Source organism: Balaenoptera borealis, assembly GCF_965194805.1.
Source record: "Balaenoptera borealis genome assembly, contig: HAP1_SCAFFOLD_1713, whole genome shotgun sequence".
Classification (NCBI taxonomy): domain Eukaryota; kingdom Metazoa; phylum Chordata; class Mammalia; order Artiodactyla; family Balaenopteridae; genus Balaenoptera; species Balaenoptera borealis.
Genome location: NW_028122529.1, coordinates 11452 through 37420, shown reverse-complemented (window position 1 = coordinate 37420; position 25969 = coordinate 11452). Strand labels below are relative to the sequence as shown.

The window sequence follows — 25969 nt, the reverse complement described above, 5'->3', positions numbered from 1 at the left end:
CGGAAGGTGTTTCCGAACTCTTGTTATGAGAGTGCCAGTTGAACTGTCCTCACTTCCTTCATTTATACCAGGATTGAAGACCTTGTGGTCCGAGATCCTGTCCAGAGAGCAAGCAGGCTAAGGCTCTGTCTTTGTTGATGTATTTCATCAGAAAGGGCTCTACCCCCTCTCCTAGTTCATGGTGTGAAGTGTTCTTGGCCTCTCGGGAAAGTGGGGAGAATGGAAAGGACCCTATATGAGAATGCTAGGCTCTGTAAAACATTTCAGGTTTTTAAAAATAAGACTCATTTTGTATTGGACTGACAACAGTCCTATGAAATACAAAGAAAGCCGAGAATCAGTGACAGGAAAGGATCACCAGTAAGAACTACAGCAGTCACCGCTTACCTCGTAGCATAGGGCACTGTCCGTGATCCTTAAGAAGAGTTAGTAGAAATGCCTTGCCCATCTTGCCCCTGAACCCCTTGAAAGGTACACGACTGCTGTGTTGGTGTTTAGGGGGAGCATCTCACTTACCAGGGACTGACTTCTCCCTTGATTCCTCTGTAGTGATGGAGACTTCCCCGCTGATGAAAAATTCCCTGGGATTGCAACCTCCAAGCCAGACAGCTTTCCTATGGAATGACAGAGAACTTGTCAAGGTGAAACACCAGTCTGCGGGAGAAAGGGAGGAAGAGAATGATGGAAATCGTTTCTGGGAAACTATTTTTACATTATGTGTTGTTTGTTCCCGGTAAATAAACTGAAATCTTCTTAACAGTACAACAAAATCTAAACCACTAAAGCCAACAATACAGGAGTATAACGTTCGAAAAAAATTTCTTTGGCTGCGCAGCATGTGGGATCTTAGCTCCCCAACCAGGGATTGAACCCACGCCTGCTGCATTGGAAGCGCAGAGTCTTCACCACGGGACCACCGGGGAAGTCCCAGGACTATCACTTTTAAAGGAGAAGGTACAAACCCCTCGGTTCTATGAACTGGAGATTTTTAGTAAGAAGTCAATATATTTGTTGTTAGGCACATTTTATGTTAGGCTGTCTCCCTGCACAGGATGCAGGCGCCTTGAGAATGGAAGTCATATCCCTCTATAGTACGTCCCTCTTCTTTCTGCTTTGCAGTTTGCTGCTCCACTTGTTCAACCCCACCTAGTAATAACCTATACTTCCCTTGTTCCTGTTTTCCCATCTGGAAAACAGACAAAAGGCAACCAAACAACGCAAAGGTCTCAACAAATAAGGGATATCCAAAACCAGAGATGGCCAGAACTTCTGTACCCCTGATGAAATAGTCCTCATACAAAACCTGATAATCAAATTCCTTAATGCTAGGAATCACAGTGAAAAATAGTATCTGAACTGACTTCTGTCAGATGAGTGAGAACTAAGGTTAATTCAGTGTATCTGAAGCATAGAAAGTGAGGGCAAAAGTGGCACAAGATGGGGCTAGAGAAGCAGAGAGGATTCTAGACCACGCAGAGTCTTAAAGGCCAACAGTGTGTTTTCTATTCTCAAAACAATGCTTGTGAGCGATGTTTATGAGCAACGTTCCAACTTGCTTTGAAGGTTTCTTGTGTGAAGAGTGGATTGGAAGGAAACAAGATATATGGACACCAGTTAGGACCTAATCGCAACAGACAGGCAAGTTCAGTATTAGGAAGTTGAGGAAGAGCTGGCTGACAGATTCCAAAGAAATTCAGGAGATGAACTGAAGCGGGCTTAATGGGGTAGGAGATGGAGGAAAGGAAGGTCTTAGGGAATTCAAGGGTTTACTGCACACATGAGCAAAGTCTCAAAATTAATCATTTGAACGTACAGAGGCGGATCTCCCAAATGACACCGGTTAGGAAGCAACGGTACGCCCTTTAGAATTCCTAGAGACAACACAAATCAACTGTTTCGATGGAAAATTCGGCGGGACTCTTGATTTCCATGGGAATACAGAGAAAAGAGACACTGATCTGGCTTGCAGGTATATTTAGGAAGTTGTTAGCCGGACATCACCTACTAGTATCATGTAAGTAGGCCGTCCGAAGTAGGAAGCTTAGGGGAAAAACCTGGAGGAAAACTTAAAAGCTTAAGCCACACCTCTACACTACACCACCTTTCACAATTTCTTCTCAGATAAGCATCATCCCCATCAGTGAAGAAACTCGTTCGTACCTCATAATAGGAAAAACAGGCCTAAAGATTCAATGTGTGTCTTGGGAGGTCCCATCTATGCGATATCTTCCTGGGACCAGAAAAGGCCCCAGGAAGATCCATCTCTGCACCCCTGAAAGCTTACCACCAAGGAAAATGACTAGGTCCATAGATTTCCTCCCTCAAACCAGCTTACCTCACACATAGATCATTAGCAACTCCGCCCTTACTCACATTATCACAGTCACAAGAGTGGTTAGGGAGAAAAGCACTAACCAGGGGAACTAAAACAGAGGCAATCCAGGCCAAGCTGGGCTGGTGGCAGATATCTTGCTCCTTACGCTCGGGTGCATAATGCGACTCACCACAGTGCCTTTTTCACAGACCCTTTTGAACGTTTCTCCACAGAATCCAACAGCTCAAGTTAGTTCATGACGCTTCAAGGTCAACAATCGTCAAGAGAAAAACATGCAATATGTCTTACAATGTTGGATTCCTTACAAACAGGACAAGGAGATAACCATGTAGACAAAACCAGAGCATTTGAAAACATCTGTATTCTACAAACACACCAGTGAATGCTATAAATAAGGTACTATGACATAAAACAAAATGAAAACTAGATGTGAGACTGTTCTCTTCAGTGTACAGACTTCATGGCAGTTGCTGCACACTATCTAGCTACTTAGATCTTTAACTCTCTGTTCTGTTAATACCAAATGAGGCCCAAGTGTGTCAACCTGTTTCCCACAGAAACCAAAAAGTCTACATGCATCTCTTTTCTCCTGTGCCCTTTCACCTTACCTGCTCCCAATTCTCCACCAACGTCCTCCTCTTTCTCTAATTATTCTCCTCTTCATTTTGCTTGGCCTTGCCCCCAAGCATGCAAGACAGAGAGTCCTAGAGGTCCAAGATTCTAGAGTGGCTGTTTGCAAGGCGGAGGAGATTACAGTAACTGCCACACTGTATATACTTCTGTGCAAAGAAAAAGGGACAGTGTTCAGAATGTCTCTCACATATAACAAGAGCTGGAGATGGCAGGATACCTGTGTGGCCCAAGGAACTAGAGCTAGCAAATTATGGGCCAAACAATTGCAACCAAAGGCTGGAAGAGGAAAGGTCTGCAACCAGCTCTGTCTCCTAGCTCTCTGGTATTTGCTGCCAACGGGCAGAGTCTATTTCGTGAAGCATCAAGCACTGAAAAGAAGACTCCTGCTGCTGGAAGTTGACAGGAAGTAACGTCCAATGCAAGATCAAGGCTTGTCCTCGAAGCAATGCCCATAATGGAAGAAAAAAAAAAAAGAGAAAGCGGAAGAGAAATGTTAAGTCGCAAGTCCAACCTGGCCCCCAGCCTAGCCCAGCCCAAGGAAGGTAGGAGTCAAGGAGAAGAAACTAAAAGAGAAGAGCCTTGGACCACAACATTCTCCACAAGGTACACTCAACAAACTTCACCCTACTCTTGAACCAAGTTACAAAGAGAGCTTCTTAATCCCTACTTTGGCTCCTTAAAAGCTGCTATCAGTTCACTCATTAGACACATATGATTTCAGAACAACTGTAATAGTTCAAACTAGATGGCTCTTTCCTTCCTAAGGATTATTAATTAAAGAAGATCTATATAGCTCTAAGTATATGATACATAAAATAGAATACTCTGTAGAATATAAGTAACTCTTAGTTCAGTGTATTAATGAACGTCTGTAAGAAATGTGGCAATGATTTCCCTAATGGAAGAGCCTGGGGGAGGTAAATCTGTCTTCTAGGATTTCCTCCCCAGAGCTCAGAAACTCAGGTGTTGTTTTAGCTCTCCTACACTCTCTTCACCCAAGCCCGCCTTCCTGTTGGGGATCGGACCTCCCTATTGGCTCTCTCATACCTTTCAACTGCCTGCTTTGTGACATCACTCTCCTACCAAACCTACTACCACTTGGTAGAGTCTTGGGGTTTCCGTGGAGCTGTTTGGACCAGTAACCAGTGACCTCTGTACTGGACACGTGCGCCGTTCAGCTGCAGCCACTCGGACATCCTCTAGTGTTGTCTCCTCATCCCTGGTACCTGCAGTGGATGCTTCCTCTTCTCTGACCATGTCAGGTAAGAAAAGAAACTTTGGAAAGTTTTGCGTTCGATTCTTTTGCCCCTAAATTGAGTAGGAGATTCAAAATAGCATGGAAAAATGAGGGAAAGTATTGAACTACACGTCTGGAGACCTAATTTCACTTTTGACTTTGACGTTTACTATCTGTGTGACTTTGGACAAATCACTGGCTGTCTCACAAAGCCTGTTGCTTTCCTTAACTGTTACGTTAGGATACCACGTTGGGTTGATCACTCTGATCCCCTTCTTTTCCAGTATTGAGCCTTAAAGGGTACCCATGTAGAAAACGAAATCAGACACTTCTCAAGAGTGTTTCAACAGAAACATAGAAAAGCCAGGGGACATAGAAAACTAGCAATATATACCAAGATGTTTCATCTCTAATGGTCTCCCTCCACTAGGATTTCGACTAGTTGAAAAGAGAGAATAGGGAGAGAGGATGGAGAGTACTGGGCTCTACAGGGAGGCACAGAGTCGAGCGTAAGGAAGTTTAGGATGGTTTTCATTAGCACAGGCCAACAGGCACCAAGAGATGGGAGAAAATGTAAGAATGAAGAGGGAAAGCATAGAGGAGCTCTCAAGAAAAACGGAGTTTGCAATGGAATGCTGATGGGAACCAAAGATTTTCAATTAAAGCAGAAACAGCACAGAGGGAAACCTGCTCAGAGCAGGGCAAAACCAAGTTGATGGTAGCAAACCCTTACATTAACAGACTAAGAAGGAAAGTAAGGCCAGAACAGGGGATCACCAGGAAAGGCAGCTTATCAGAAAAGTCATACTCCGTTTTCTTTCTTTTATTGCCTCTCTGAATACAGTTGGCCACTTGACAGTTTTGAATATAAACATTTTAGAAATACGTTTTAGAAATGATGCCTCCTATAAACAAGCAACCACAGTGGTTATCTAGGGGGCTGCTTTTCAGTGTTTTATTCTTTCTAATTTTTAAACTAGGTAGACATTTCACCAATTCAACATTTTAAGTGATATCTTCTAAATTGAATCAGAAGGACTATTTTCCTTGGTGTGATATGTAGGTTCTAAGGCAAGGCTGCTTTTCATTTTTACAGTTATTTCCTTCCTAACACAGAGAGCACATTGATCAACAGCCATCGTTCGCTTGTAGAGCTTAGCTACCGAAGAAGAAGAAGAAAAAGTCAAGCCCCACATCTCTAATTCCCCCCCCCACTTAGGGAATTCCCTGGCGGTCCAGTGCTTAGGACTCGGTGCTTTCACGGCCAGGGCCACGCGGCGCGGCCAAAGAAACAAAACAAACAAACATCCACGTTTATCGAAAACCATATTGTGGAGTCCTGTGGATTTTCTTACATTTGAAAATCTTTTTTAATTGGATTCTAGGCATGATGGTTTTTTGAGGTTTTGGGATGCCATCTTCTTGGATGCTGAAGATGATTCTAATCTAAGTTCTAGGATAAATCCAAAAACCTTCCTGATACATTTTAAGCTTCCTTTCTGCTTATTATATAAGCTATATTCATTGAAATATATATTTCTCCTAGGCTTAATACCTCTTACTTGCTGGGTAAAAATATGAAGGAGCACAATAATGAAACTCTTTTACACTTATTATTTTGCTGTCTGCTTCGTACCGGTTTTCATTGAAATACTTGTCTATATGTGTTGTGGCTACCTATACATGCACATTTATTGCATTCTGTTGCTTGTTATGCATTTTTTACTGACATACCTTCTCTGTCTGTATGCATTGGCTAGGAATTCATTCACCTCTATCACCTCCATCGTGTCTTCTGGTTAATAGTATTCACTAAAATAGAGTGGGCAAAATTCACTTTCATAATATTGCATGGATAGTACAGAATGCCATTTGTTAGTAAATTCATTAGGCTTCGATACTTGCCACATACCTCAGTTTTCATTAATATCTATGGATTTCTTTTTCGTTAACGTAATATGCTTGTCATGATTTTTCTTTGTCTTTCTAGAACTTATTGTATCTTCCTCCATATAAATCATACGCAATAGATCAGCTTATTCATCTATTAATTATTACTGCTATTATTATTGGTGGTGGTGTTATAACCACTTTATAGGTGAGGAATCTGAAGTAATCAGATAACTTTTCCCTTTCCAAAAGCACTTAAGAAATCCACTTTCGGGTAATCATTTTGAGGTAGGATGAGAAACCAGGCTTGAAGAGGGCAAAAATGACTCTTTCAATTCACCAGTTGGACTGAGCTGTACGTCACCTCTAGGTAATAGCGTGGGAACTGCACAAGCAAAGGGAGACACTGAAGACGACCATGGTAACAGCCGTACTGTTTTCTAATGGACAAAAAAAATGCCTATATTATAAGTTCTATTTCTCCTGCTTTCTGGCAGTATCATGCTCAGAGTGGAGTCCTGGCAAGGAAGTCAGGATACTTAGGTTCTGAAACCTGGTAATGATACTAACATAATGAGAGAACTTGAACAAGTCAACCCGACCTCTCTGAGCCTCAGTTTCCTTACTCACGAAATGAGACTGAGAACATCGAAGTTCTCTAAGGGCCTCCTAGTTCTAAAATGCTTCCAGTCTAGGAAATAGCATAGAAGTCAATACGAGTGCAGGCTGAAGGGAAAGACAGGGCAGGGAGAAGGTTGCTTCCAGCCTAGAGAACAATCTCTGAACCACACCACTTGGCTCTTCTGCCCGTCTGTGCCCAAGATGGGAGCACAGGCAGTTAATAGAGAAGAGTGGAAAACTGCTCAGTCCTTACAGCCATCATTAACTGTCTGATTTTGGGTTTCTCAGGAAGTAGTGATAGTAGAGGTGTCCTGATAGCAAGAACCTTCAGATGATGCCGTTCCTCAAACGTAGTGAGAATTTCTCAACCTCCCTGAGTTTTTCATGACCCTCTTGTTCTTACAGAAAATTTCCAACATCCATCTCTACTTGGAACTCTAAATTCTCTGCAGCATTCTCCTCCTGTGGTGAGCAATGCAACTTCCCTAACACGAAGTGTCTGCAACTTCTCCAGAGTCTCTGCCCCGCCGTCAGTTCGGCATCGGCTACCGGTACCCCTTTCCAGACACTCATGGGTAGTGCCTACCTTTACCAACATTCTAGCACGACTATGTTATCTGGAGTTACTGACCACAGCCAGATCTCCACTTCAGCTGCTTCCTATCCAGGTGTTCTTGAGTGGGACATCACAGCAAGCACTGAAAAGAATTCTTCTTCACTCGGAGACTTTACTCTGGCACTCACTGACCGCCACACAGCTGCCTCCTCCATGTTTCTGGCAGCCCAGTATGATAAAACTTCAGACGCCAAGAACATGGTCCCTCTACATCCATCGCTTTCTGCCAGCCTTGCTCAGGGAACACCATCTCAGATTCCAAATCAGGGGCAGAGCCGCCTGTCACTTCCCTGCCAGGACGGAAGCCAGGTATATTACTATAACCAAGGCACACTGGGGTCTTTACTGTATGGAGAACTTGGCTCCTGCCCGCAATCCTACGGCTCGGCGTCATACACAGGAAGTCGGGCCTCTGGGCAACCAGAAATGGGAATGGGACTGAAGGAGATTCAGCCCACAAATATCCGACCACCAGCTTCCACCTCTGCAGTCTGCCACCCTGTGTCTGCTCAACGCATCACAGAAACAAGTTTTCAAGGTGAGTATAACAAACGCCAGAGAAAGTTGAAGAATGAGGTCGGCATTCAAAAATGGGGTCAAATCGACAGCTGGGAAGGGGTGTAGAGGCAGGTAGAATTTAGATCCTGAGCCTTTAATAACCACTACCTTCGCTCAGTGCCCTCTGTTTTTAGACTCTATATGAGAACACCTAGGGCTTCCCTGGTGGCGCCGTGGTTAAGAATCCGCCTGCCAATGCAATGCGGGGGACACGGGTTCGAGCCCTGGTCTGCGAAGATCCCACATGCCGTGCAGCAACTAAGCGCATGTGCCACAACGACGGAGCCTGCATTCTAGAGCCCGTGAGCCTCAACTACCGAAGCCCACGTGCCTACAGCCCATGCTCCGCAACAAGAGAAGCCACCGCGATGAGAAGCCCGCACACCGCAACCGAGAGTAGCCCCCGCTAGCCGCCAACTAGAGAAAGCCCGTGCACAGCAATGAGAGACCCAGTGCAGCCAAAAAAATAAATACGTAGAATAAATAAGTTCAAACAGTAAATAAATACATAAACATAAATTACAAAAAAAAGAACACCTAATGCAGGTGGGAAGGTGGGAGGGCCACTGTAGAGGTCATCTATGCTACATGTACAAGAACGCCGAGAGCACACCAATCGGTACCACACTTTTCACTGCTGTAGCCGATCGTTCCCCCTGTACTGCCACACTGTAGCACTCCCTTCCCTCATCTACTGCTATAGTCTCTTCGGAAGGTGTTTCAGAACTCTTGTTATGTGAGTGCCAGTTGAACTGTCCTCACTTCCTTCATTTATACCAGGATTGAAGACCTTGTGGTCCGAGATCCTGTCCAGAGAGCAAGCAGGCTAAGACTCTGTCTTTGTTGATGTATTTCATCAGCAAGGGCTCTACCCCCTCTCCTAGTTCATGGTGTGACGTGTTCTTGGCCTCTCGGGAAAGTGGGGAGAATGGAAAGGACCCTATATGAGAATGCTAGGCTTTGTAAAACATTTCAGGTTTTTAAAAATAAGACTCATTTTGTATTGGACTTATAACAGTCCTATGAAATACAAAGCGAGCCGAGAATCAGCGACAGGAAAGGCTCACCAGTAAGAATTACAACAGTCACCGCTTACCTCGTAGCATAGGGCACTGTCCATGATCCTTAAGAAGAGTTAGTAGAAATGCCTTGCCCATCTTGCCCCTGAACCCCTTGAAAGGTACACGACTGCTGTGTTGGTGTTTAGGGGGAGCATCTCACTTACCAGGGACTGACTTCTCCCTTGATCCCTTTGTAGGGATGGAGACCTCCCCCCTGGTGATGAAAAATTCCCTGGGATTGCAACCTCCAAGCCAGACGTTTTGTGTGACACAAAGTCAAGAACTCCCCAAGTCCTGCAGTAGCAGAAACAGCCACATACTTGAGAGTAACCCACCATCTGAACTTGGGGACATTTCAGTGACAGCTCCAGTCCAGAGTGCCAGGCGTCTCCTGGCCCTGCCTCCAGCTCCAAGCCAGGGACAAATAGAGAGTAAGCACGTGGATGATATCAAAACCAAGCTTTCAAAGCCTCTGGATGCCTACCAGATCCCAACAGAGAACCAAGATCCTCCACTACTCCCTTTAGGAATCCCTGATATTCACCAGCCGCTGGCCTGCACCGATCCCCTCAGCCAAGAGGAGCAGCCTGGTTCTGAAAATGCTGATCTGGGAGAGAACAGCCGGAGTCGTCAGGACCTAGGGACACTTGAAAATGGGATTGAACCTAGCAGTGGTCTTGCAGACATTACTACACTGGCGGAGGATATTCACCTTCCCCAGCTCTTTAATCCTTTGAAAGATCTTGATCAATCCCAAGGTCCCAACGTGATCAAAGCTAAAGACACCAGAGCCATTAAGGTGAATCAGGTGCAGGAAAAGCCAAGTGTCATAAAGGTTCCCTCTGATCAACCCAGGAAGAACAAACAGAAAGCCTCTGAGCCTATCAGTGGCGCTCCCAAGGCCAAAATCCAGCCAAAGAATCCAGAGTGCCCGTTAGGGGGAGAAGTGGTTACATGCCACGCTGCAGTCAGTGACAGGGCTCCTGTGAACACGGCCAAGCACTCTCAAGGCAAACCTCAGAAAGCTGCATCCAGAAAGATCAGCAAAACTAAGAGCCACGGGCAGGAAAAGACCAAAAGGACCAGAGGGAGAAACAAGGCTGAGGAGAACAAGCAGTCAGGGAACAAAGTCAAGGCAGAAGAGAAGCCAGCAATCCCCCACACGAAGCGAAAGGAACACCAAACTGAGCTTCTCCAACAGAGCTTTCAAAAGCCTCGAACCTCCCTTGGCGTGCGCATGCTGGAGTCTGTGAAGGTTCTTCATGCGCTGGGGAAGAAGAATGAGACGAAAACTGGGCTCTCTTCCTGTCGGCTCTTGGGAAAGTCAAGCAACCCCAAAGACCCCCAGCCACCCCCAGCTATCCAGCCATGGCGGCATACCCCACGTGAGGGGAAGGGTCCTGAGAAAACGCAAGTCCAAGCCCAGAAACCAGACAGCAGTGCTGAAACAGAGTGTCCGTCTCCAGCCCAGTATGAGCGGCCTCCTCCTGGGAAGGTCAAGTTGATACCTCTGCCTTTTTCTGCCTGGGACAAGCCTCAAGCTCGACCCGCTCCTCGGAGGCCACAGTCTCTGGCCTCACATCGGCCTGCTGGGGCTTACCGTGCCCAGCCTGGTTCTACTGACTCAGCTCAACCTGCTGCAGCCAATTCATCCCAGCCAGCTCCTGCCTCTTTGCCAGGCCCCGCCAAACCAGCTCAGCCAACTGTGACCAACCCAACCCAACCGGCTTGGCCCAACCATACCCAGCCTCGTGTCCCTCAGTCTGCTGCTCCTAGGCCTGCACCCTCCAAAACTTCATCTGGCGCTCCTCTCCAGCGGGAGCCTGTTCCCCCTGCTGTGAATAAGCGCCAGTCCCCACCCAAGCTCCAAACCCACTTTCTACTCCAAGACTTCAGCAAGCAACGAGTTCCATGGAGGGAACCCAACGTGCCTGAGCCAGTCATGTCAAAGCCCATCGAACAAGAGCAGAGGCCAGAGCGAGAGGCCATGAAGAGGCGGGCTCAACAACAACGGGAGAATGCTGCCAGATACACCTCTTCGGGCAAGCTGCAATTTTTCACCGAGAGGGAAAACGAAATGGAAATTGCCGACTACTACGGATACGTCAAGTGAGAGCTGCTAGGATTCTTGGTGCCACCTTGGCTACCAGCTGTTCTTCCATACACAGGTAAGACAGGTATAGAACTGAATAAGTAAATGGAATACAATTAATAGACGAGTAACAAACCTTTCGAATTTTCAGATGCTGCTAACTGGGGCGTGAGAAAGGAAGGACTGAAAGTTGGATGGGAGAATGAAGGAAAGGGGTAAAAACTGAGCAAAGAGGAAGGAACTTGGCCCAGGGCTAGGAAGGCCAAAAGAGACGTATGGATTTAGGAAAGGAAGCAGGAGCGAGGATGAAATGGCAGAAGTAAAAAGCAGGGTCAGAGGTCTGGGTTGAAAGAACACAATTGGAGTAGAGTTGAAGGTGACAGAAGATGAGTCTAGGTTTACTAGGAGAAATAGAAAAAGTCTCTCGGGGACGCTGGCCTTAAGTCTCACAACCACCAGATAGGTATTTCAGAAAACAAGAGGTTCAGGACACATCTCTGAAAGGTCTGAGTTGCCTTATTCAGGTGTGACTGTAGTGGGGGAATAGGGAAATCTACCAGAGAAGTGGCTAGGGCTCAGAGTTATCCTAGGGGCAGCTGACGACAGGGGCAGAGCCAAGGGAACTGCTGGATCAGGAGGCCCACGAACAAAGCAGGGGCATAGCCGCCTGTCACTTCCCTGCCAGGAAGGAAGCCAGGTATATTACTATAACCAAGGCACACTGGGGTCTTTACTGTATGGAGAACTTGGCTCCTGCCCGCAATCCTACGGCTCGGCGTCACACACAGGAAGTAGGGCCTCTGGGCAACCAGAAATGGGAATGGGACTGAAGGAGATTCAGCCCACAAATATCCGACCACCAGCTTCCACCTCTGCAATCTGCCACCCTGTGTCTGCTCAACGCATCACAGAAACAAGTTTTCAAGGTGAGTATACAGACGGCAGAGAAAAGTTGAACAATGAGGTCAGCATTCAAAAATGGGGTCAAATCGACAGCTGGGAAGGGGTGTAGAGACAGGTAGAATTTAGATCCTGAGCCTTTAATAACCACTACCTTCTCTCAGTGCTCTCTGTTTTTAGACTCTATATGAGAACACCTAGGGCTTCCCTGGTGGCGCCTGCCAATGCAGGGGACACGGGTTCGAGCCCTGGTCTGCGAAGATCCCACATGCCGTGCAGCAACTAAGCGCATGTGCCACAACGACGGAGCCTGCATTCTAGAGCCCGTGAGCCTCAACTACCGAAGCCCACGTGCCTACAGCCCATGCTCCGCAACAAGAGAAGCCACCGCGATGAGATGCCCGCACACCGCAACCGAGAGTAGCCCCCGCTAGCCGCCAACTAGAGAAAGCCCGTGCACAGCAATGAGAGACCCAGTGCAGCCAAAAAAATAAATACGTAGAATAAATAAGTTCAAACAGTAAATAAATACATAAACATAAATTACAAAAAAAAAGAACACCTAATGCAGGTGGGAAGGTGGGAGGGCCACTGTAGAGGTCATCTATGCTACATGTACAAGAACCCCGAGAGCACACCAATCGGTACCACACTTTTCACTGCTGTAGCCGATCATTCCCCCTGTACTGCCACACTGTAGCACTCCCTTCCCTCATCTACTGCTATAGTCTCTTTGGAAGGTGTTTCCGAACTCTTGTTATCAGAGTGCCAGTTGAACTGTCCTCACTTCCTTCATTTATACCAGGATTGAAGACCTTGTGGTCCGAGATCCTGTCCAGAGAGCAAGCAGGCTAAGGCTCTGTCTTTGTTGATGTATTTCATCAGAAAGGGCTCTACCCCCTCTCCTAGTTCATGGTGTGAAGTGTTCTTGGCCTCTCGGGAAAGTGGGGAGAATGGAAAGGACCCTATATGAGAATGCTAGGCTCTGTAAAACATTTCAGGTTTTTAAAAATAAGACTCATTTTGTATTGGACTGACAACAGTCCTATGAAATACAAAGAAGGCCGAGAATCAGTGACAGGAAAGGATCACCAGTAAGAACTACAGCAGTCACCGCTTACCTCGTAGCATAGGGCACTGTCCGTGATCCTTAAGAAGAGTTAGTAGAAATGCCTTGCCCATCTTGCCCCTGAACCCCTTGAAAGGTACACGACTGCTGTGTTGGTGTTTAGGGGGAGCATCTCACTTACCAGGGCCTGACTTCTCCCTTGATTCCTCTGTAGTGATGGAGACTTCCCCGCTGATGAAAAATTCCCTGGGATTGCAACCTCCAAGCCAGACAGCTTTCCTATGGAATGACAGAGAACTTGTCAAGGTGAAACACCAGTCTGCGGGAGAAAGGGAAGAAGAGAATGATGGAAATCGTTTCTGGGAAACTATTTTTACATTATGTGTTGTTTGTTCCCGGTAAATAAACTGAAATCTTCTTAACAGTACAACAAAATCTAAACCACTAAAGCCAACAATACAGGAGTATAACGTTCGACAAAAATTTCTTTGGCTGCGCAGCATGTGGGATCTTAGCTCCCCAACCAGGGATTGAACCCACGCCTGCTGCGTTGGAAGCGCAGAGTCTTCACCACGGGACCACCGGGGAAGTCCCAGGACTATCACTTTTAAAGGAGAAGGTACAAACCCCTCGGTTCTATGAACTGGAGATTTTTAGTAAGAAGTCAATATATTTGTTGTTAGGCACATTTTATGTTAGGCTGTCTCCCTGCACAGGATGCAGGCGCCTTGAGAATGGAAGTCATATCCCTCTATAGTACGTCCCTCTTCTTTCTGCTTTGCAGTTTGCTGCTCCACTTGCTCAACCCCACCTAGTAATAACCTATACTTCCCTTGTTCCTGTTTTCCCATCTGGAAAACAGACAAAAGGCAACCAAACAACGCAAAGGTCTCAACAAATAAGGGATATCCAAAACCAGAGATGGCCAGAACTTCTGTACCCCTGATGAAATAGTCCTCATACAAAACCTGATAATCAAATTCCTTAATGCTAGGAATCACAGTGAAAAATAGTATCTGAACTGACTTCTGTCAGATGAGTGAGAACTAAGGTTAATTCAGTGTATCTGAAGCATAGAAAGTGAGGGCAAAAGTGGCACAAGATGGGGCTAGAGAAGCAGAGAGGATTCTAGACCACGCAGAGTCTTAAAGGCCAACAGTGTGTTTTCTATTCTCAAAACAATGTTTGTGAGCGATGTTTATGAGCAACGTTCCAACTTGCTTTGAAGGTTTCTTGTGTGAAGAGTGGATTGGAAGGAAACAAGATATATGGACACTAGTTAGGACCTAATCGCAACAGACAGGCAAGTTCAGTATTAGGAAGTTGAGGAAGAGCTGGCTGACAGATTCCAAAGAAATTCAGGAGATGAACTGAAGCGGGCTTAATGGGGTAGGAGATGGAGGAAAGGAAGGTCTTAGGGAATTCAAGGGTTTACTGCACACATGAGCAAAGTCTCAAAATTAATCATTTGAACGTACAGAGGCGGATCTCCCAAATGACACCGGTTAGGAAGCAACGGTACGCCCTTTAGAATTCCTAGAGACAACACAAATCAACTGTTTCGATGGAAAATTCGGCGGGACTCTTGATTTCCATGGGAATACAGAGAAAAGAGACACTGATCTGGCTTGCAGGTATATTTAGGAAGCTGTTAGCCGGACATCACCTACTAGTATCATGTAAGTAGGCCGTCCGAAGTAGGAAGCTTAGGGGAAAAACCTGGAGGAAAACTTAAAAGCTTAAGCCACACCTCTACACTACACCACCTTTCACAATTTCTTCTCAGATAAGCATCATCCCCATCAGTGAAGAAACTCGTACCTCATAATAGGAAAAACAGGCCTAAAGATTCAATGTGTGTCTTGGGAGGTCCCATCTATGCGATATCTTCCTGGGACCAGAAAAGGCCCCAGGAAGATCCATCTCTGCACCCCTGAAAGCTTACCACCAAGGAAAATGACTAGGTCCATAGATTTCCTCCCTCAAACCAGCTTACCTCACACATAGATCATTAGCAACTCCGCCCTTACTCACATTATCACAGTCACAAGAGTGGTTAGGGAGAAAAGCACTAACCAGGGGAACTAAAACAGAGGCAATCCAGGCCAAGCTGGGCTGGTGGCAGATATCTTGCTCCTTACGCTCGGGTGCATAATGCGACTCACCACAGTGCCTTTTTCACAGACCCTTTTGAACGTTTCTCCACAGAATCCAACAGCTCAAGTTAGTTCATGACGCTTCAAGGTCAACAATCGTCAAGAGAAAAACATGCAATATGTCTTACAATGTTGGATTCCTTACAAACAGGACAAGGAGATAACCATGTAGACAAAACCAGAGCATTTGAAAACATCTGTATTCTACAAACACACCAGTGAATGCTATAAATAAGGTACTATGACATAAAACAAAATGAAAACTAGATGTGAGACTCTTCTCTTCAGTGTACAGACTTCATGGCAGTTGCTGCACACTATCTAGCTACTTAGATCTTTAACTCTCTGTTCTGTTAATACCAAATGAGGCCCAAGTGTGTCAACCTGTTTCCCACAGAAACCAAAAAGTCTACATGCATCTCTTTTCTCCTGTGCCCTTTCACCTTACCTGCTCCCAATTCTCCACCAACGTCCTCCTCTTTCTCTAATTATTCTCCTCTTCATTTTGCTTGGCCTTGCCCCCAAGCATGCAAGACAGAGAGTCCTAGAGGTCCAAGATTCTAGAGTGGCTGTTTGCAAGGCGGAGGAGATTACAGTAACTGCCACACTGTATATACTTCTGTGCAAAGAAAAAGGGACAGTGTTCAGAATGTCTCTCACATATAACAAGAGCTGGAGATGGCAGGATACCTGTGTGGCCCAAGGAACTAGAGCTAGCAAATTATGGGCCAAACAATTGCAACCAAAGGCTGGAAGAGGAAAGGTCTGCAACCAGCTCTGTCTCCTAGCTCTCTGGTATTTGCTGCCAACGGGCAGAGTCTATTTCGTGAAGCATCAAGCACTGAAAAGAAGACTCCTGCTGCTGGAAGGTGACAGGAAGTAACGTCCAATGCAAGATCAAGGCTTGTCCTCGAAGCAATGCCCATAATGGAAGAAAAAAAAAAAAGAGAAAGCGGAAGAGAAATGTTAAGTCGCAAGTCCAACCTGGCCCCCAGCCTAGCCCAGCCCAAGGAAGGTAGGAGTCAAGGAGAAGAAACTAAAAGAGAAGAGCCTTGGACCACAACATTCTCCACAAGGTACACTCAACAAACTTCACCCTACTCTTGAACCAAGTTACAAAAAGAGCTTCTTAATCCCTACTTTGGCTCCTTAAAAGCTGCTATCAGTTCACTCATTAGACACATATGATTTCAGAACAACTGTAATAGTTCAAACTAGATGGCTCTTTCCTTCCTAAGGATTATTAATTAAAGAAGATCTATATAGCTCTAAGTATATGATACATAAAATAGAATACTCTGTAGAATATAAGTAACTCTTAGTTCAGTGTATTAATGAACGTCTGTAAGAAATGTTGCAATGATTTCCCTAATGGAAGAGCCTGGGGGAGGTAAATCTGTCTTCTAGGATTTCCTCCCCAGAGCTCAGAAACTCAGGTGTTGTTTTAGCTCTCCTACACTCTCTTCACCCAAGCCCGCCTTCCTGTTGGGGATCGGACCTCCCTATTGGCTCTCTCATACCTTTCAACTGCCTGCTTTGTGACATCACTCTCCTACCAAACCTACTACCACTTGGTAGAGCCTTGGGGTTTCCGTGGAGCTGTTTGGACCAGTAACCAGTGACCTCTGTACTGGACACGTGCGCCGTTCAGCTGCAGCCACTCGGACATCCTCTAGTGTTGTCTCCTCATCCCTTGTACCTGCAGTGGATGCTTCCTCTTCTCTGACCATGTCAGGTAAGAAAAGAAACTTTGGAAAGTTTTGCGTTCGATTTCTTTTGCCCCTAAATTGAGTAAGTAGGAGATTCAAAATAGCATGGAATAATGAGGGAAAGTATTGAACTACAAGTCTGGAGACCTAATTTCAGTTTTGACTTTGACGTTTACTATCTGTGTGACTTTGGACAAATCACTGGCTGTCTCACAAAGCCTGTTGCTTTCCTTAACTGTTACGTTAGGATACCACGTTGGGTTGATCACTCTGATCCCCTTCTTTTCCAGTATTGAGCCTTAAAGGGTACCCATGTAGAAAACGAAATCAGACACTTCTCAAGAGTGTTTCAACAGAAACATAGAAAAGTCAGGGGACATAGAAAACTAGCAATATATACCAAGATGTTTCATCTCTAATGGTCTCCCTCCACTAGGATTTCGACTAGTTGAAAAGAGAGAATAGGGAGAGAGGATGGAGAGTACTGGGCTCTACAGGGAGGCACAGAGTCGAGCGTAAGGAAGTTTAGGATGGTTTTCATTAGCACAGGCCAACAGGCACCAAGAGATGGGAGAAAATGTAAGAATGAAGAGGGAAAGCATAGAGGAGCTCTCAAGAAAAACGGAGTTTGCAATGGAATGCTGATGGGAACCAAAGATTTTCAATTAAAGCAGAAACAGCACAGAGGGAAACCTGCTCAGAGCAGGGCAAAACCAAGTTGATGGTAGCAAACCCTTACATTAACAGACTAAGAAGGAAAGTAAGGCCAGAACAGGGGATCACCAGGAAAGGCAGCTTATCAGAAAAGTCATACTCCGTTTTCTTTCTTTTATTGCCTCTCTGAATACAGTTGGCCACTTGACAGTTTTGAATATAAACATTTTAGAAATACGTTTTAGAAATGATGCCTCCTATAAACAAGCAACCACAGTGGTTATCTAGGGGGCTGCTTTTCAGTGTTTTATTCTTTCTAATTTTTAAACTAGGTAGACATTTCACCAATTCAACATTTTAAGTGATATCTTCTAAATTGAATCAGAAGGACTATTTTCCTTGGTGTGATATGTAGGTTCTAAGGCAAGGCTGCTTTTCATTTTTACAGTTATTTCCTTCCTAACACAGAGAGCACATTGATCAACAGCCATCGTTCGCTTGTAGAGCTTAGCTACCGAAGAAGAAGAAGAAGAAGAAGAAAAAGTCAAGCCCCACATCTCTAATTCCCCCCACTTAGGGAATTCCCTGGCGGTCCAGTGCTTAGGACTCGGTGCTTTCACGGCCAGGGCCACGCGGCGCGGCCAAAGAAACAAAACAAACAAACATCCACGTTTATCGAAAACCATATTGTGGAGTCCTGTGGATTTTCTTACATTTGAAAATCTTTTTTAATTGGATTCTAGGCATGATGGTTTTTTGAGGTTTTGGGATGCCATCTTCTTGGATGCTGAAGATGATTCTAATCTAAGTTCTAGGATAAATCCAAAAACCTTCCTGATACATTTTAAGCTTCCTTTCTGCTTATTATATAAGCTATATTCATTGAAATATATATTTCTCCTAGGCTTAATACCTCTTACTTGCTGGGTAAAAATATGAAGGAGCACAATAATGAAACTCTTTTACACTTATTATTTTGCTGTCTGCTTCGTACCGGTTTTCATTGAAATACTTGTCTATATGTGTTGTGGCTACCTATACATGCACATTTATTGCATTCTGTTGCTTGTTATGCATTTTTTACTGACATACCTTCTCTGTCTGTATGCATTGGCTAGGAATTCATTCACCTCTATCACCTCCATCGTGTCTTCTGGTTAATAGTATTCACTAAAATAGAGTGGGCAAAATTCACTTTCATAATATTGCATGGATGGTACAGAATGCCATTTGTTAGTAAATTCATTAGGCTTCGATACTTGCCACATACCTCAGTTTTCATTAATATCTATGGATTTCTTTTTCGTTAACGTAATATGCTTGTCATGATTTTTCTTTGTCTTTCTAGAACTTATTGTATCTTCCTCCATATAAATCATACGCAATAGATCAGCTTATTCATCTATTAATTATTACTGCTATTATTATTGGTGGTGGTGTTATAACCACTTTATAGGTGAGGAATCTGAAGTAATCAGATAACTTTTCCCTTTCCAAAAGCACTTAAGAAATCCACTTTCGGGTAATCATTTTGAGGTAGGATGAGAAACCAGGCTTGAAGAGGGCAAAAATGACTCTTTCAATTCACCAGTTGGACTGAGCTGTACGTCACCTCTAGGTAATAGCGTGGGAACTGCACAAGCAAAGGGAGACACTGAAGACGACCATGGTAATAGCCGTACTGTTTTCTAATGGACAAAAAAAATGCCTATATTATAAGTTCTATTTCTCCTGCTTTCTGGCAGTATCATGCTCAGAGTGGAGTCCTGGCAAGGAAGTCAGGATACTTAGGTTCTGAAACCTGGTAATGATACTAACATAATGAGAGAACTTGAACAAGTCAACCCGACCTCTCTGAGCCTCAGTTTCCTTACTCACGAAATGAGACTGAGAACATCGAAGTTCTCTAAGGGCCTCCTAGTTCTAAAATGCTTCCAGTCTAGGAAATAGCATAGAAGTCAATACGAGTGCAGGCTGAAGGGAAAGACAGGGCAGGGAGAAGGTTGCTTCCAGCCTAGAGAACAATCTCTGAACCACACCACTTGGCTCTTCTGCCCGTCTGTGCCCAAGATGGGAGCACAGGCAGTTAATAGAGAAGAGTGGAAAACTGCTCAGTCCTTACAGCCATCATTAACTGTCTGATTTTGGGTTTCTCAGGAAGTAGTGATAGTAGAGGTGTCCTGATAGCAAGAACCTTCAGATGATGCCGTTCCTCAAACGTAGTGAGAATTTCTCAACCTCCCTGAGTTTTTCATGACCCTCTTGTTCTTACAGAAAATTTCCAACATCCATCTCTACTTGGAACTCTAGATTCTCTGCAGCATTCTCCTCCTGTGGTGAGCAATGCAACTTCCCTAACACGAAGTGTCTGCAACTTCTCCAGAGTCTCTGCCCCTGCCGTCAGTTCGGCATCGGCTACCGGTACCCCTTTCCAGACACTCATGGGTAGTGCCTACCTTTACCAACATTCTAGCACGACTATGTTATCTGGAGTTACTGACCACAGCCAGATCTCCACTTCAGCTGCTTCCTATCCAGGTGTTCTTGAGTGGGACATCACAGCAAGCACTGAAAAGAATTCTTCTTCACTCGGAGACTTTACTCTGGCACTCACTGACCGCCACACAGCTGCCTCCTCCATGTTTCTGGCAGCCCAGTATGATAAAACTTCAGACGCCAAGAACATGGTCCCTCTACATCCATCGCTTTCTGCCAGCCTTGCTCAGGGAACACCATCTCAGATTCCAAATCAGGGGCAGAGCCGCCTGCCACTTCCCTGCCAGGAAGGAAGCCAGGTATATTACTATAACCAAGGCACACTGGAGTCTTTACTGTATGGAGAACTTGGCTCCTGCCCGCAATCCTACGGCTCGGCGTCATACACAGGAAGTCGGGCCTCTGGGCAACCAGAAATGGGAATGGGACTGAAGGAGATTCAGCCCACAAATATCCGACCACCAGCTTCCACCTCTGCAGTCTGCCACCCTGTGTCTGCTCAACGCATCACAGAAACAAGTTTTCAAGGTGAGTATAACAAACGCCAGAGAAAGTTGAAGAATGAGGTCGGCACTCAAAAATGGGGTCAAATCGACAGCTGGGAAGGGGTGTAGAGGCAGGTAGAATTTAGATCCTGAGCCTTTAATAACCACTACCTTCGCTCAGTGCCCTCTGTTTTTAGACTCTCTATGAGAACACCTAGGGCTTCCCTGGTGGCGCCGTGGTTAAGAATCCGCCTGCCAATGCAATGCGGGGGACACGGGTTCGAGCCCTGGTCTGCGAAGATCCCACATGCCGTGCAGCAACTAAGCGCATGTGCCACAACGACGGAGCCTGCATTCTAGAGCCCGTGAGCCTCAACTACCGAAGCCCACGTGCCTACAGCCCATGCTCCGCAACAAAGAGAAGCCACCGCGATGAGAAGCCCGCACACCGCAACCAAGAGTAGCCCCCGCTAGCCGCCAACTAGAGAAAGCCCGTGCACAGCAATGAGAGACCCAGTGCAGCCAAAAACATAAATACGTAGAATAAATAAGTTCAAACAGTAAATAAATACATAAACATAAATTACAAAAAAAAGAACACCTAATGCAGGTGGGAAGGTGGGAGGGCCACTGTAGAGGTCATCTATGCTACATGTACAAGAACCCCGAGAGCACACCAATCGGTACCACACTTTTCACTGCTGTAGCCGATCGTTCCCCCTGTACTGCCACACTGTAGCACTCCCTTCCCTCATCTACTGCTATAGTCTCTTCGGAAGGTGTTTCAGAACTCTTGTTATGAGAGTGCCAGTTGAACTGTCCTCACTTCCTTCATTTATACCAGGATTGAAGACCTTGTGGTCCGAGATCCTGTCCAGAGAGCAAGCAGGCTAAGACTCTGTCTTTGTTGATGTATTTCATCAGCAAGGGCTCTACCCCCTCTCCTAGTTCATGGTGTGACGTGTTCTTGGCCTCTCGGGAAAGTGGGGAGAATGGAAAGGACCCTATATGAGAATGCTAGGCTTTGTAAAACATTTCAGGTTTTTAAAAATAAGACTCATTTTGTATTGGACTTATAAACAGTCCTATGAAATACAAAGCGAGCCGAGAATCAGCGACAGGAAAGGCTCACCAGTAAGAATTACAACAGTCACCGCTTACCTCGTAGCATAGGGCACTGTCCGTGATCCTTAAGAAGAGTTAGTAGAAATGCCTTGCCCATCTTGCCCCTGAACCCCTTGAAAGGTACACGACTGCTGTGTTGGTGTTTAGGGGGAGCATCTCACTTACCAGGGACTGACTTCTCCCTTGATCCCTTTGTAGGGATGGAGACCTCCCCCCTGGTGATGAAAAATTCCCTGGGATTGCAACCTCCAAGCCAGACGTTTTGTGTGACACAAAGTCAAGAACTCCCCAAGTCCTGCAGTAGCAGAAACAGCCACATACTTGAGAGTAACCCACCATCTGAACTTGGGGACATTTCAGTGACAGCTCCAGTCCAGAGTGCCAGGCGTCTCCTGGCCCTGCCTCCAGCTCCAAGCCAGGGACAAATAGAGAGTAAGCACGTGGATGATATCAAAACCAAGCTTTCAAAGCCTCTGGATGCCTACCAGATCCCAACAGAGAACCAAGATCCTCCACTACTCCCTTTAGGAATCCCTGATATTCACCAGCCGCTGGCCTGCACCGATCCCCTCAGCCAAGAGGAGCAGCCTGGTTCTGAAAATGCTGATCTGGGAGAGAACAGCCGGAGTCGTCAGGACCTAGGGACACTTGAAAATGGGATTGAACCTAGCAGTGGTCTTGCAGACATTACTACACTGGCGGAGGATATTCACCTTCCCCAGCTCTTTAATCCTTTGAAAGATCTTGATCAATCCCAAGGTCCCAACGTGATCAAAGCTAAAGACACCAGAGCCATTAAGGTGAATCAGGTGCAGGAAAAGCCAAGTGTCATAAAGGTTCCCTCTGATCAACCCAGGAAGAACAAACAGAAAGCCTCTGAGCCTATCAGTGGCGCTCCCAAGGCCAAAATCCAGCCAAAGAATCCAGAGTGCCTGTTAGGGGGAGAAGTGGTTACATGCCACGCTGCAGTCAGTGACAGGGCTCCTGTGAACACGGCCAAGCACTCTCAAGGCAAACCTCAGAAAGCTGCATCCAGAAAGATCAGCAAAACTAAGAGCCACGGGCAGGAAAAGACCAAAAGGACCAGAGGGAGAAACAAGGCTGAGGAGAACAAGCAGTCAGGGAACAAAGTCAAGGCAGAAGAGAAGCCAGCAATCCCCCACACGAAGCGAAAGGAACACCAAACTGAGCTTCTCCAACAGAGCTTTCAAAAGCCTCGAACCTCCCTTGGCGTGCGCATGCTGGAGTCTGTGAAGGTTCTTCATGCGCTGGGGAAGAAGAATGAGACGAAAACTGGGCTCTCTTCCTGTCGGCTCTTGGGAAAGTCAAGCAACCCCAAAGACCCCCAGCCACCCCCAGCTATCCAGCCATGGCGGCATACCCCACGTGAGGGGAAGGGTCCTGAGAAAACGCAAGTCCAAGCCCAGAAACCAGACAGCAGTGCTGAAACAGAGTGTCCGTCTCCAGCCCAGTATGAGCGGCCTCCTCCTGGGAAGGTCAAGTTGATACCTCTGCCTTTTTCTGCCTGGGACAAGCCTCAAGCTCGACCCGCTCCTCGGAGGCCACAGTCTCTGGCCTCACATCGGCCTGCTGGGGCTTACCGTGCCCAGCCTGGTTCTACTGACTCAGCTCAACCTGCTGCAGCCAATTCATCCCAGCCAGCTCCTGCCTCTTTGCCAGGCCCCGCCAAACCAGCTCAGCCAACTGTGACCAACCCAACCCAACCGGCTTGGCCCAACCATACCCAGCCTCGTGTCCCTCAGTCTGCTGCTCCTAGGCCTGCACCCTCCAAAACTTCATCTGGCGCTCCTCTCCAGCGGGAGCCTGTTCCCCCTGCTGTGAATAAGCGCCAGTCCCCACCCAAGCTCCAAACCCACTTTCTACTCCAAGACTTCAGCAAGCAACGAGTTCCATGGAGGGAACCCAACGTGCCTGAGCCAGTCATGTCAAAGCCCATCGAACAAGAGCAGAGGCCAGAGCGAGAGGCCATGAAGAGGCGGGCTCAACAACAACGGGAGAATGCTGCCAGATACACCTCTTCGGGCAAGCTGCAATTTTTCACCGAGAGGGAAAACGAAATGGAAATTGCCGACTACTACGGATACGTCAAGTGAGAGCTGCTAGGATTCTTGGTGCCACCTTGGCTACCAGCTGTTCTTCCATACACAGGTAAGACAGGTATAGAACTGAATAAGTAAATGGAATACAATTAATAGACGAGTAACAAACCTTTCGAATTTTCAGATGCTGCTAACTGGGGCGTGAGAAAGGAAGGACTGAAAGTTGGATGGGAGAATGAAGGAAAGGGGTAAAAACTGAGCAAAGAGGAAGGAACTTGGCCCAGGGCTAGGAAGGCCAAAAGAGACGTATGGATTTAGGAAAGGAAGCAGGAGCGAGGATGAAATGGCAGAAGTAAAAAGCAGGGTCAGAGGTCTGGGTTGAAAGAACACAATTGGAGTAGAGTTGAAGGTGACAGAAGATGAGTCTAGGTTTACTAGGAGAAATAGAAAAAGTCTCTCGGGGACGCTGGCCTTAAGTCTCACAACCACCAGATAGGTATTTCAGAAAACAAGAGGTTCAGGACACATCTCTGAAAGGTCTGAGTTGCCTTATTCAGGTGTGACTGTAGTGGGGGAATAGGGAAATCTACCAGAGAAGTGGCTAGGGCTCAGAGTTATCCTAGGGGCAGCTGACGACAGGGGCAGAGCCAAGGGAACTGCTGGATCAGGAGGCCCACGAACAAAGCAGGGGCATAGCCGCCTGTCACTTCCCTGCCAGGAAGGAAGCCAGGTATATTACTGTAACCAAGGCACACTGGGGTCTTTACTGTATGGAGAACTTGGCTCCTGCCCGCAATCCTACGGCTCGGCGTCACACACAGGAAGTAGGGCCTCTGGGCAACCAGAAATGGGAATGGGACTGAAGGAGATTCAGCCCACAAATATCCGACCACCAGCTTCCACCTCTGCAGTCTGCCACCCTGTGTCTGCTCAACGCATCACAGAAACAAGTTTTCAAGGTGAGTATACAGACGGCAGAGAAAAGTTGAACAATGAGGTCAGCATTCAAAAATGGGGTCAAATCGACAGCTGGGAAGGGGTGTAGAGACAGGTAGAATTTAGATCCTGAGCCTTTAATAACCACTACCTTCTCTCAGTGCTCTCTGTTTTTAGACTCTATATGAGAACACCTAGGGCTTCCCTGGTGGCGCCTGCCAATGCAGGGGACACGGGTTCGAGCCCTGGTCTGCGAAGATCCCACATGCCGTGCAGCAACTAAGCGCATGTGCCACGACGACGGAGCCTGCATTCTAGAGCCCGTGAGCCTCAACTACCGAAGCCCACGTGCCTACAGCCCATGCTCCGCAACAAGAGAAGCCACCGCGATGAGATGCCCGCACACCGCAACCGAGAGTAGCCCCCGCTAGCCGCCAACTAGAGAAAGCCCGTGCACAGCAATGAGAGACCCAGTGCAGCCAAAAACATAAATACGTAGAATAAATAAGTTCAAACAGTAAATAAATACATAAACATAAATTACAAAAAAAAAGAACACCTAATGCAGGTGGGAAGGTGGGAGGGCCACCGTAGAGGTCATCTATGCTACATGTACAAGAATCCCGAGAGCACACCAATCGGTACCACACTTTTCACTGCTGTAGCCGATCGTTCCCCCTGTACTGCCACACTGTAGCACTCCCTTCCCTCATCTACTGCTATAGTCTCTTCGGAAGGTGTTTCAGAACTCTTGTTATGAGAGTGCCAGTTGAACTGTCCTCACTTCCTTCATTTATACCAGGATTGAAGACCTTGTGGTCCGAGATCCTGTCCAGAGAGCAAGCAGGCTAAGGCTCTGTCTTTGTTGATGTATTTCATCAGAAAGGGCTCTACCCCCTCTCCTAGTTCATGGTGTGAAGTGTTCTTGGCCTCTCGGGAAAGTGGGGAGAATGGAAAGGACCCTATATGAGAATGCTAGGCTCTGTAAAACATTTCAGGTTTTTAAAAATAAGACTCATTTTGTATTGGACTGACAACAGTCCTATGAAATACAAAGAAGGCCGAGAATCAGTGATAGGAAAGGATCACCAGTAAGAACTACAGCAGTCACCGCTTACCTCGTAGCATAGGGCACTGTCCGTGATCCTTAAGAAGAGTTAGTAGAAATGCCTTGCCCATCTTGCCCCTGAACCCCTTGAAAGGTACACGACTGCTGTGTTGGTGTTTAGGGGGAGCATCTCACTTACCAGGGACTGACTTCTCCCTTGATTCCTCTGTAGTGATGGAGACTTCCCCGCTGATGAAAAATTCCCTGGGATTGCAACCTCCAAGCCAG

The 25969-nt window shown here is 46.4% G+C and overlaps 1 long non-coding RNA gene across 1 annotated transcript; it reads right to left on the bottom strand.

The window, feature by feature from the left end:
- Positions 1 to 551: 551 nt before the first annotated feature.
- Positions 552 to 25969, bottom strand: LOC309622171. Its single transcript, XR_014240568.1, has 3 exons — positions 25881 to 25969; positions 13194 to 13291; positions 552 to 654 (listed from the first exon to the last, which is right to left on the bottom strand). It is a non-coding gene; the product is annotated as an uncharacterized lncRNA (long non-coding RNA).